The 13,500-nt window shown below is 37.0% G+C and overlaps 1 long non-coding RNA gene across 1 annotated transcript; it reads right to left on the bottom strand.

Annotated features, from left to right (window-relative positions):
• Nucleotides 1-12,429: 12,429 nt before the first annotated feature.
• Nucleotides 12,430-13,116, bottom strand: LOC110675659. The gene is made up of 2 exons (XR_002499682.1): nucleotides 12,894-13,116; nucleotides 12,430-12,822 (listed from the first exon to the last, which is right to left on the bottom strand). It is a non-coding gene; the product is annotated as an uncharacterized LOC110675659 (long non-coding RNA).
• Nucleotides 13,117-13,500: the final 384 nt, after the last annotated feature.

Here is a 13,500-nt window from a genome sequence, read left to right as displayed (position 1 = left end):
CTCTCCAAAAAACCACTCAAGGAAGGTGCCAGATGGCAGGAACGCACTTGAAGATGGGGACTCCCGTGTCCTATTGTTCTCCCTCGTGAAGAACAATTAGCGACCACGCGGTAGCTTACAATAGGAACCACTAATCACTTAACTTTCGCGATTCACGACGATCCGGTTCGAAGGACCAAAATGTTCTTCCTCGTACTTCGCACTGGTTCTAAGTCGTCGGATACGTACTAAGTTCACACGCGTCACACTTTAATTTGCTGAACTATATTGGACTTAACTGCGGTTCACAACTGTACAATTTGCAACACGGTACAATAATGATAAGCAACGGACTGTATCTAATGCTGGTTTATTTTCGACTGGTTAGATGTAGTCATTGGTTCTGATCGCTGACCGAGTGCGATGTTTTTGAGTAGCATTTTGCTACCTGCTATCGGCCCACCTGGTGATCGTTACACGATCAGTACTGTATGGGTTGTTGAAATGGGTTTATAAACTACACCAGACAGAAGAGTACAACTATAGGTCATCTACTCGGACACTAATGATAGAGTTAGTGATCCTGTAGTGGTGACTGATAGACATGAGTATAAATTCTAATGCAATCGGTGACCGGCGCAAACAATAAGTATCATTATTATATTATTATAGTATAGTACAAGTTTCTTTTTCTCTATTCCTATCCTATCCTATATTTATTGTTTTGAATTTATCTACAATTATGGAAACTGATTCAGGTGAAGGAGATTCAAATGAAAATGATCATTCTATAGAAACCCCTTCAGTTAAACCTTTCCGCATAAAAATTTATCCGTCCACTTTTCCGGGTCCATACGTAGTTTATTTTAGAAAAAAGGAGAGACCTATTAATGTTTTGTTGATTTCTGCTGAGGTTTACAAAAAATTTAAATCAGTAAAAGAAATCAAGAAAATTTCTCTCGACAAATTAAGAGTAGTTTTTGCATCTCGAGAGGATGCCAACTCTCTTTTAGAATCAAAATTATTTGTAAATTCTTATCGTGTATATGCTCCATGTGATTCTTGTGAAATCAGTGGAGTTATATACGATGAAGATTTAAATTGTGACGACATTAGGAATAATGGTACTGGTATGTTTAAAAACAAATCCATTGCTCCTGTTAGTATTTTAGATTGTAATCGTTTATCAAAATTAATTTTTAGTGGTAATGAATCCAAATATGTCCAATCTAATTGTATAAAAATAACATTTTCTGGATCTGTTCTCCCAGATTATGTTATGATTGATAACGTCATTTTTCATGTTAGACTTTACTACCCTAAGCTCATGCACTGTGAGCGTTGTCTCCTTTTTGGCCACACATCTAATTTTTGTTCGAATAAATTGAAATGCTCCAAATGTGGAGATCTTCATTCATCGGAAGATTGTAAGAAAAATTCTGATGTTTGTATTTATTGTAGACAAAAACATACTAGTTTGAGAGAATGTTCTGTATATATTGAGCATCAATCAAAATTGAATAAAAAAATTAAAAACAAAAATCTTTTATCATATGCTGACATAATGAAATCTTCTGATAATATTAGTACTTCAAATTCATTTGCATTATTACCTGATGTTGATGATAATGATTATGATAAACAACATAATTTTCTTTACAAACCTCCGAACAAAAGAAAACGAACTTATAATAACTCTTCAAGAAAATCTATTCCTACTTTTGAACCTCAACCATCTACTTCTTATGAGTCACATTTTCCTTCACTCAATGCTTCCAATACCCCCAAAATCATTCCTGGTTTTCAAAAAGTTGATAACTCCTCTAATAATGTTGATTCAAACACTAATAATACTTCAGGAGATAGAAAAAATGAAGGTAGCGATAATTCCATTTTGAATATTTTAGAAGAATTAGTTGAATTTTTAGGTCTTAGTGATTTTTGGAAAAAAATTATTAAAATTATCTTACCTTTTGTGGCTTCTATTTTGGATAAATTGAATAATTTTGGACCACTCATTGCATCTTTGTTTTCATCCTAATGGCTTCAAAAAATACAAATAGTTTGAATATTTTACAATGGAATTGTCGCAGTATCATTAACAAACTCGATAGATTAAAAGTATTGATAAATAGCTTAAATACCGATATTTTTTGTTTAAATGAAACTTGGCTAACAGAATCTAAATTTTTACGTGTTCCACAATTCAAAATTTTTAGAAAAGATCGTTGTGATTCATATGGAGGAGTTCTGATTGGAATACGAAATAATATTGAATTTAAATATTTGGATATATCAATACAATCACAAATTGAATATATTGCCGTTTCAATTAGAAAAGATGGTTTTGAATTTTCTATTGTTTGTTTTTATTTACCTCCCAACGTAAGTTTTTCTTTATCGCAAATTAAATGTATTTTAAAAGAAATTCCTTCTCCTTATTATATATTGGGTGATTTCAATGCCCATAATATAGCGTGGGGTAGTCATAGCTCTGATGGAAGAGGTTCTTTGATATTGGAATTGATTGATGAGTTAAATTTAAATATTTTAAATGATGGATCTTTTACCAGAGTTGCAGTACCTCCTTCTCATTCATCATGTATTGATTTATCTCTTTGTTCTAATAGTTTATCCATGATGTCGTCTTGGAAAACTATTGATGATCCAAATAATAGTGATCATTTACCTATTTCAATTGAATTTCAAAATCCTATGCATAACAAAACGCCACAAGAAGTACATGTTCCTGATCTATGTAACAATGTGGATTGGATTAAATTTGCCGATTATGTATCATTTTCTTTGTATAATTATGGTAATTCATTTTCTGTGTTGGAGAAGTACAATCATTTTTCAAAACTTTTAACTGATTGTTTACATAAAGCTCAGAAAATAAAGGTTGTTCCAGGTGTTTTTAAGAGAAAGCGTCCTTCTTTTTGGTGGGATAATGAGTGTACTATTGCTTTAAAAAATAAATCTGCTGCATTTAAACTATTTCGTAAATCTGGTTGTAGGGAACATTATTTTTCATATCGGAAAGCTGAAGCATTATTCACTAGAATTACTAAATTCAAGAAAAGAAACTATTGGAAAACATTTGTAGAAAGTCTCGATAAAGATACTTCACTTACAAAATTATGGTCCGTAGCTAGAAATTTGAGGAATTATGATTGTACTTCTCCAAATGTGTTAGAATATTCAGAAGAGTGGATTGATCTATTTGCATCCAAAATATGCCCAAGTTTTGTTCCCAATTTTGTAAATTACAAAACAAGATGTGTGAATCATTTTCCTGATTTGTGTATTCCATTTTCTTTAGCGGAGATGAATTTGGCCTTATCACTAACCAATAATACTGCTCCAGGTATTGATAATATAAAATTCATTGTTCTTAAAAATTTACCAGATGATGGAAAAGAATATTTGCTTTCGATATATAATTCATTTATTTCTCAAAATATTATTCCTTCTGAGTGGCGTTTTGTTAAAGTAGTAAGTATTTTAAAACCTGGTAAGGATCCATCTTTTGTTGATAGTCGAAGACCTATAAGCTTACTTTTATGTTTGCGTAAGCTTATGGAACGTATGTTATTAAATCGTTTGGAACTGTGGGCTGAGAGTAATAACATATTTTCTTCTTCTCAATTTGGATTTCGAAAAGGTCGTGGTACTCGTGATTGTACTGCGCTCTTAGCTTCTCAAATACAACTTTCGTTTAACAAGAAACAAGATGTTGTTTCTACTTTTCTTGATGTTTCTGGTGCATATGATTCTGTTTTGATTGATTTGCTTTTCGACAAAATGAATAATTTAAAAATTCCTAACATGATTTCAAATTTCATTTACAATTTATTTTCTTTAAAAATTATGCACTTTTTCCATAATGGATCTTCAAGAACTATTCGTTATAGTTGTTTTGGACTTCCACAAGGTTCTTGTTTGAGTCCATTTTTATATAATTTATTTACTTCAGATATGGCTTCTATTATTCCTAATGGTTGTTATTTAATACAATTTGCAGATGATAATGTTTTATCCATTAGTGGGAAAAACAGAGAAATCATACGACATTTTATGCAACTTTCCTTAGATAACATTGATACCTGGGCACATAATAATGGTTTCACATTTTCTATTTCAAAAACAAAATATATAATATTTTCTAGAAAACATTCAATCACTAATATTTGTTTATATTTAAACGGCTATGAAATTGAACAAGTTTTTGATTATAAATATCTTGGTATATGGTTTGATTCAAAATTAAATTGGAAGAATCACATTTCATATATTCAGAAAGTATGTTCGAAAAGAATAAATTTTCTCCGTACTATTACTGGTACTTGGTGGGGTGCTCACCCTTCTGATATGATAACCCTTTATAAAACAACTATTCGTTCAGTAATGGAATATGGATGTTTCACATTTGGTAGTGCTATTCAAACTCATTTTTCAAAACTAGAGAAGATTCAATTTCGATGTTTACGAATTTGTTTAAAATTAATGAGTTCAACTCATACTCAATCCATCGAAGTTTTAGCTGGCATTGAACCTCTTAAAATTCGTTTTCACAAATTAAATTGTAAATTTTTGATTCAATGCATTTCATACAATCATCCAATAATTAATACCTTGCAAACTTTATATGAAATTAATCCCACAAGTAAAATATTAAGTTCTTATATTTATTGTTCCGCGTTATATTTAAATCCTGATAATTCTATTGGTTTTCATAATTACAATATAAATGTTCATACATTTCAACCACTAATTGATTTTTCTCTATATGAAGAGATGAAACAAATTCCAAAACATGAACATTCTCGTTTAGCTAATTTATTATTTGAAAGGAAATTTGAAGGCATTAATCGCAATCAGTTTTATTTCACGGATGGTTCTCTTATTCAAAATGTTGCAGGTTTTGGAGTATATAATACTGTGTTAGGTCATTTTTTGAAACTACAAAATCCTTGTTCAATTTTTGTAGCTGAATTAACTGCTTTATACTATGCATGTAACTTAATTAATGATTGTGAACCAAATTTATTTATAGTATGTTCTGACAGCATGAGTTGTCTACATGCATTGAATTCCATTAATTTCAATTTCAAATCACATCATATATTTTTAGCACTCAAAAAAACGTTATTTGACTTATATTCTCGAGGATTTTTGATAAAATTTGTTTGGGTACCTGCTCATTGTAATATATATGGCAATGAACAAGCTGATTGTTTAGCAAAACTGGGTGTTGCTCGTGGTATAATTTATAACCGTAATATTTTTGCTTCAGAATACTATTCTAAACTTAAATCATTTTGTTTAGATGAATGGCAAAGTTCTTGGAATTCAAGCGACAAAGGTCGATGGTGTCATTCTATTTGTCCTGTAGTTAATTATTCTCCCTGGTTTAAAAATATAAGTTTTAGTAGAAACTTCATTTGTTGTTTTTCAAGATTGATTTCAAATCATTATATTTGTAACAGTCATTTATATCGTATAAATTTGAAGGATTCAAATTTATGTGATTGTGGTGATTTTTATGAAGATATTGATCATATTGTATTTGTATGTTCAAAATATGTCCTACCTAGAATCAAATTTGAGAATCGCTTAAAAAACATTATGAATTGTATTCCTGGATCTGTTCGTGATATACTTGGTAACAAATGTCCTTCTATTTTGAAATTATTATTTGACTTTTTGAATGAAATTTCATATATTGTTTGATACTCGTGCATTTTTTTTGTTTGTTTATTTTCAGATTAATACCATAATTTCGTGATGACCCTCCTTTATCCATATGATGTTGTTTCCCCTGGAAAATCATGCACTTGGCCCTGTTATGGTTTATGTCCGTTGGAGCCTATAGATTATATATTCATATTATAACGTTTTGGAAAAGATGAAGAGGTTTTGTGCCTCTTTGAGAAAGATTTTTATAAAAATCACTCAAAGGGGTTTTTCCCTCTTCCAAATTTTTGTTAAATAAATAAATAAATAAATAAATAAATAATAAATTGATCCGAGAATCAGTGATACAAATATTTGTGAACATAACTACTACATGGACATGACAATCGAACACCAATTAGACAGATCTTGAACTTCATCATACTCTAGGACTTATCTCATTTTCAAAACGAAAAATGTAACAAAACCTAACTAAATAACGTAACTACGGAACTCTGAAACATTGTAGAACGACATGCAACTTGAAAAACAATTATGAATAACAAATTAGAGAAATTATTCCTACAAACTACCTATCAATTTATTATGATCTAGTATCTATATTTAGGAATCTTTTTCCTCAGTATTCCCTGGTCTGAGATCAGCTGTTGAGAAAATCCCTACATTTTTACCGGTACTGTCCATTAGCTCGTAGGAACTGGTTCCACGACGGGCTACAACTGTGCACGGAATGTACATCGGTCCTAATTTGGCATTATAAGCCTCCCCTGCGGAGGATTGTGTGAAGTTTCTTCGGAAAACTTTCTGACCTACTTCGTAGACCGGAGCTGCTTTCCGAAATCGCAAATTGTAGCTCCTAGTGCTTTTCTCGTGGGCTCTTTCTAGGTTTTTGTAAACCGTGTCAAAAATTGAGTGATCTATCTTCAACTTCTGCTCCATTCTTTCTTTTTCAGATAGGTGCTCAGTATCTGCATCGAGACGATGCTCAACACCATCAGCAACGATCTCATGCCCAAATAGTATTCTATATGGCGTAAAGCCTGTAGAAGAGTGCCTCGTATTGTTGATCGTGTACTCGATCTCAGAGATACGAGTATCCCAGAGCCGTTGGTTGGACTTGACATATGTCCGAATACATGCATTAATATTTCGGTTCAGTCTCTCAACTGGGTTCGCCTGGCTGTGGTGGCGTGCATTAGCCCAGTGTTGAACGTGATACCGGTCGAGGAAGGTCTTAAATTCTTTGCTTAAGAAGCAACTGGCATTATCCGTAATAAGGATCTCTGGTACGGAATATCTACGGAACCAATGTTGTTCCACCAGCCGGATAACGATCTCCGAAGCGATCTTTTTGACTGGGAACAACATCGTCCATTTTGAGAACATGTCCATCAGAACAAGCAAATGTGTGTTTCCAGTTTTGCTACGCGGCAAGGACTGGATAAAGTCCATTGAGAGGATCTGAAAAGGTTTTGTGGTGAGGCGCTGTTTTCCCATTTCGGGGTGCTGTGAAACGTTCGCCGGTTTAAATTCTTTGCACTGTTGACAGCTTTGAACATATTTCTTGGCCGACTGAGCCATGTTGGGCCAGAAATATCTTTGTCTCAGCTTGTCCAACAACTTCTCGTACCCTATGTGAAATGCGGATACGTGCTCATTTTCGAGAATTTCCTTTCGAACCGCCTCGGGTATGCAGTAGCGATGGGCGATTTTGAATCGATGTTCCGAAAATCGATTTTCTCGTTCCGATTAATCGATTTTTTGAATCGATGTTTGGAGCACTCAAAATCGAGTGAATCGATTTTCTTCATTCGATTTTTGTTTCAATTCGTATGGTAGAAATTGATAAGATTTTTTAACGAATTGATGACGCATAAGCCTAGTTTTGCATCCGCCTTGAAGTGTTTGATACATAATGTTCAAATTCAAATTTTATTCATTTTAAGGAATTTTTAAAATCGTATGCAAATTTATTTGGTCTTGTTTGTAGAGCATATTTTGTTAATTTTTCATATGAGCTTTAAAATCGAATCGATTCAGAAACATCGATTCGAATGATTCGATTAAATCGGTGAATCGATTCGACGTATCGAATTTGAATCGATTCAGTAACATCGATGTTCTGGTCAAATTTGCCCAACGCTGGTATGCAGAGTTTCCACTCATACCGATAATCGAAAACATCGGTTTTCGTCGGTACAAATTTGTATAATTTGTCAGATTCGATCCGGTAATCTAGGTTTTCTTCGGGATTTGCCTTAACTTTATTGAGTAAATCTTGATACCAGTCGGTTACCGTGATTTCTAACACCTCGACTGCTCGAGAGAGGGCATCAGGGATGATATTGTCCCGGCCTCTCCTGTGTTTGATATCGAAGTCATACCCTTGCAAATCAATGCTCCACCTACTCAGACGGGATGACGTCTTCCACCTCCCGTTCATAATATAAGTTAGTGCCGACGCATCGGTCAACACCGTGAAATGCATCCCCTCGATATATGGTCGAAATTTTTCGATGGCTGAGAGTACCGCCAGGCCCTCTTTCTCGGTCGCTGCGTATGATTGCTGAGCGGGAGTCAGTTTTTGCGAAAAATACGCAATCACTTTCTCACCATCATCGTGCTCTTGGGACAGCACGGCAGCTATCGCATTATCGCTAGCATCGGTCTGTATTTGGAAAGGTAAGCTGAAATTCGGATTGCTCAAAATTGGAGCTGAGATCAAACTCTCCTTCAAACGAATAAACGCCTGTTCGGCTTCATTATTCCATATCAGACACTTGGGTTTCTTTTTGAGCAGATTGGTGAGAGGGGCGCTCATCTCACTAAAAGAGGCAATAAATCGCCTGTAATAGTTTGCCATGCCCAAAAATCGGCGTAAGGCCCGAATCGAGCTTGGACGTTCATAATTTAGTATAGCGTCGATCCTGTCTGGGTTCGGGCGAATTCCCTCAGGTGTTAGTATGTAACCCAAATAGGGCAACTCAGTCACGCAAAATTTTGATTTTTGGAGGTTGATGGATAAGTTCGCAGCCTGTAGCCTCTTGGCTACTTCGCGAAGAGTGCAAAGGTGGGCCTCGAATGTGTCGCTTACCACGACGATATCGTCGAGGTAAACGAACACATTCGGTTCCAGTTCACCATAGCCCAATACCTCGTCCATGAGTCGTGACAGACTTGCTGGACTATTTACTAGACCGAAAGGCAGTCTGGTAAACTGGAACAGTCCTCTCCCCACCACTGAGAAGGCCGTATACTTGCGTGAGTGGCAATCGAGCGGGATCTGGAGAAAGGCTTTCGTTAAATCGATCGTGGTCATAAATTTACTTGCCCCTAGCCGACTCAGTATACGATCTTGGTGGGGAAGAGGATAGGCATCCCTTTGTGTTCGCTCATTCAGACGACGGGCATCTAAGCATAATCTTACCTCGCCAGAAGGTTTGACCACTGGCACAGTACTGAGAGACCAGTCACTGTTGCTCTTCTCGATCACCTTCTGAGATAAGAGCTTATCAATTTCATGGTTTATTTTCCTCTGCATCTCCGGAGAGGTAGGGTAAGGATTGATTCGAACTGGTGGAGAGCTCCGATATTCTTCCTTCAGTTCAATTTTATGGGTAATCAAGGGTGTGACGTCGAGGGTCTCACCGTCAATTGCTACCTTAAAGAGTGTTTTCACCGTCTCGAGTTGAGCTCTTTGCTCATCTGTGAGATCGTGAGTGGACTCTTCAATACTATTTCCCGGGATATTCTCTACTTCGTCAACTCTAACCAGTCCTTCCTCTCCTAGCAAAGTTGGTCGTATATGAAATGCTCTCCAGAAGTCTTCGAAACCCAAAATGAGTCTCCTTCGGAGTTCGGGCGCCACCAGAGTGGGAATGATACGAGTCTGGTTGTGAAAAGTGATAGGCAGATGAACGAGACCTTTTACAGGGACGTCCTTCCCCTCCGCCGTTCTAACCGAAGCCGGAGTAGGATAAATTTTCAATTTTAATGTTCTAATGAGCTTTTCGGCACCGGTCCCCAATACTGATCGCTGGGCTCCGCTGTCCAAAAGGCCGAGTATTTCTACTCCCATAACATTCACCTTGGCAAAAGGTCTACCATCTCCCTGTATGTGGACGAAAATTTCGTTTAAATCGTGTGCAATGTCGTAATCGGTAGCTGAAATGGGCTCCAAGCCGTATGAGGTCAAGGTTTGTGCCATTTGCTTTAGAGTGGGAGGGTTTTCGAGGTCTAAATCAACTTGCCTCCTCAAGCTGACCCCTTGATGTTTTTTTGACAAACTGGACATGCACTAGTAAAGACGTCCTGAAAACCACAAATACGACAAAATTTGTACCTTGGCTCGGGACATTCGACATAGTGGTGTCCGTGTGTTCGGCAATTGTAGCACGTGCCAATGGGTGGTCTCCGGTATTGCTCTGCAATAGCCAGCATCGTACCCGTAGAAGACCCTTCCATCGGTTGGGTTTTCTCCTCTACTCTCCCCTTACCACTCTCTTTTCCTACCTTGGGTGGTTGTTCCTCCTTCCCCTCTCCAGATAGTTTCGGTTTAGATTGGTTTTTACTATTCGTAAAAACTCGGGTATTATTCCCTGAGTTACCACTATTGCCTTTCTCTCTGTTGGACGTCATCTCGCTAACCTGGTTTGGCCTAGCCCGAGTGTCGTTTTGCTTTTGGAGAAAGCTGAAATTCTCATCAATTTTCCTGCCATACTTTTTCAGTTTGCTTAGGGATCTGATCCCTGCTCCCGTTAAAGCATTTTTGTAATCGTGGCGCATATTGCGCCAGATTAAATCAAATTTTCGTCTCTCCGATAACTGTTTGGTCATGCATTGGAAAATTTTCTGCATGTCGTGAAAATAATCACAGAATCTTTCCCCTCGGGATTGGCGGCGATTGGTAGCCTGAATTTCTAGTTGGAAGTCAAGATCGGGGGGTAAAAATTCCCTTTTCAACTCCCTCTTCAACTCTGACCAATTTCTGAAATCCCCATTGTCAACACCATCGATATACCAATCTTTGGCACGACCGGTGAATAAATGAAGCGCGGACCTAAACAGTTCTCGATCTGAAATATCCTCAGATCTAGATCGCATCTTGACTTCCTTTAAAAATTCAGCCAATTTCCGACCGTCATCCTTACCATCATAATTAAGTCGCCATTCGGCTACTGGGATCCTTTTTATTGATTTTCTAGCCCTCTTATGCTTTTTCGCCCTCTTCTTTTTCTTTCTTTCTTCCTCGGTTGAGCTCATAGAGCAACTAGAACTCGAACTCAAAGATTCTGAGCTCTCCGAGGAATCAGTAGAGAAAGTTTGCTCAGACGAAGTGGAGCTCCTTACCGTCTTCTTCCTACTCTTCTTCATTATCGACCTGATGCTATCTCTTTTTCTCAGCTTATTCATTTTTCCTTTCTTTTCAGAAGTTCGAGCACATTCATAATTTTCACCAGAGCTTTCCGTTGAACTTTCTACGTTTTTCTGAAACTCTACATTTCTTCTATTTCCTTTTCCCGAATCAGCTTTTTCAGATTTACTAGAAGAAGCTGAGGCTTTTAATTTGACCTGTTCCATTTCATTCTCATTTTCTGATGTAGATGAACGATCTGATGGAGACGCGTTACTGGTGTTCAACATAATAGTGGAACCATTCTTAGATTGGCTGAAGTTCTCATTCAGTTCAGTCAAGAGTTTTTCTAAATTCTGCTTTCTTTTAATACGAGAGGCCATTTCCTCCAATCTTTGCCGTTCTGTTACAATTTCTTGCTCTCGCTTGAGCCTCTGCTGCTCAGATGTATGAACGACAAAATCTTTAAATGCAGAGATCAAATGTTCAAATTCCTTTTCTTTTCCTGGTTCGTATTCATTCAGTTTTTGTAGAATTTCATCTGCTCTTTTCTTCGAAAGTTCAATTTCATGCTTCTTCTGTTTTATGACGCTCATTGCTCCTCCACTTGCCTGTTCTAACTCTCCCCCTTCATCCCCACCTTCGAGAGTAGCAACCGTATCGTTCAATGTTGCGATCTCGGTGCGTACTTCTCCTAAAACCTCTGTTATCTTCTCGTCCAATGGAACTGCTTTGGTTTTATCGCTCTCTGAGTTCCTTGCATCAAAATGAGTTGCCATGATCTCGTCTATTTGGTATTCGATGTCACTAATTTGTTGTAGGTACTTGCGAGCGTCAGTAGCTCTCGCAAGCTGACTAATTCTCACGCGGTAATGGATGATACGGGTTCTCAATTTTTGTTTTTGCCTGGCATCGGCTTTGGGATTCTCAAAAATTCCACGAATAATCTGAATTCGGGATCTCACAATCTCAATCTCTTCCTGGGCTGTTCTCCACGTCCTAGCGAAGGCCGTAGAATTTATGCCCATATTTCGCTCCTCTTTCATCCTATCCTTTAATTTTCGTCGTTTTACGCTATCGTGATCGTCAAAATGAAATAACATATTTCTGATCAAGAGTTCGTGTTCCACCTCGTCTATACACTGATAAAAACAACATAGTAACGGCAACCAGAACGAGGGTGCATTTAAAAATATTGTACCACTTGATTTCAACAGAAAATGGAACGTTATTGGCAAAACAATACCGTTGTGAATTTTACTATGTTTTGACAACAAATTGAAGCATAGTAAGATTTACCATGCCTATATTGATAATCAATATGGGGATATAGTAAAATTGACCACAGTTGTTGTTCTGTTTGTTTATATACTGTCAGCGACATGAAGAAAAAACAGTAATTTAGTTGTTTTAATTTATTTCACTAAACTCACTATTTATCACTTTTTTACATGCAGTTGCATCGCTAATTTGAACACGCAATGTTGCCATCGGAAGGTATCCATAAAAAATAACTGGTTCCATGGTGAAGATTCACAGTCAAGCTAGTTGGAATCGAACTCCAATACCAGATCGGCTACGGCTTGGTCTACGGCAGTATCCTGCTGGCAAGCACACTGGTAGTGCTCTCGGTTATATAGATGGTACTGCCTCTGTCCTCGATTGGCGAAAACGTTCCGGACGGGGTCAACTGGCTTTGGTTGTTTTCCCAGTCCAAAGGGAGTTCATTCCGATCAGATGTATTCATTGGCGTATGCTTCGATGTCCTTGTGGATCATGTTGGCCGCTATCTCCTGTTGGATGACACGACGGAGACCCATTTAATTATACGAACATATATTTTGTTGAACTCAAAAGTTTTTACCTGCTGTTCCATTGGGATGTCACTACGACGATCATGGCGTGAATCCCCTCGTCGATACATTCGACCCATCCTTAGTTGTAGATCGTTTCATGGGTCATAGGCGGCATTACGGGGTCATCTTCCGAGTTGAAAGTCTCTAGTCCGCCTATTCACTCCGACATGTTCGTTTTTCCTCTGAATCGTCAAAGTTCAGTTGGTGTTTGCGACAACCTGTGAAACCAAGCCAAAAATTGATTAGCGCAGTTCCTAAATTTGATAGAATTTGATGCGTATTAACTTACCGACTCAATTTAGAGGCAAATGTATATCGTGAAGCAACTATTCATAATAACATTGGTTTCAATCTACCGCGAAAAGAGTTGAACCATTTGCCTCGTGTAGGTGTTTTACCGAAAAATGGAGTCTTCCAAACAAACTGGTCAACTATGTTCAATAGTTACTATCACTATTTGAATTGTTACCGAGTCGTGGTTGTCGTCACAATTTTTTAATGCACATAACTATTTCAATGGTTATGGTTACTTTTTTACGGCATAGTAAAAATAAGAACGTTGTGTATTTGGACATACTACATTTTTTCTATCAGTGTAGCGAGATGGGACACATC

This window comes from Aedes aegypti, chromosome 2, assembly GCF_002204515.2.
Source record: "Aedes aegypti strain LVP_AGWG chromosome 2, AaegL5.0 Primary Assembly, whole genome shotgun sequence".
Classification (NCBI taxonomy): Eukaryota; Metazoa; Arthropoda; class Insecta; order Diptera; family Culicidae; genus Aedes; species Aedes aegypti.
The sequence above is the reverse complement of the archived record's forward strand: the minus strand, read 5'-3'. Positions and strand labels throughout refer to the sequence as shown.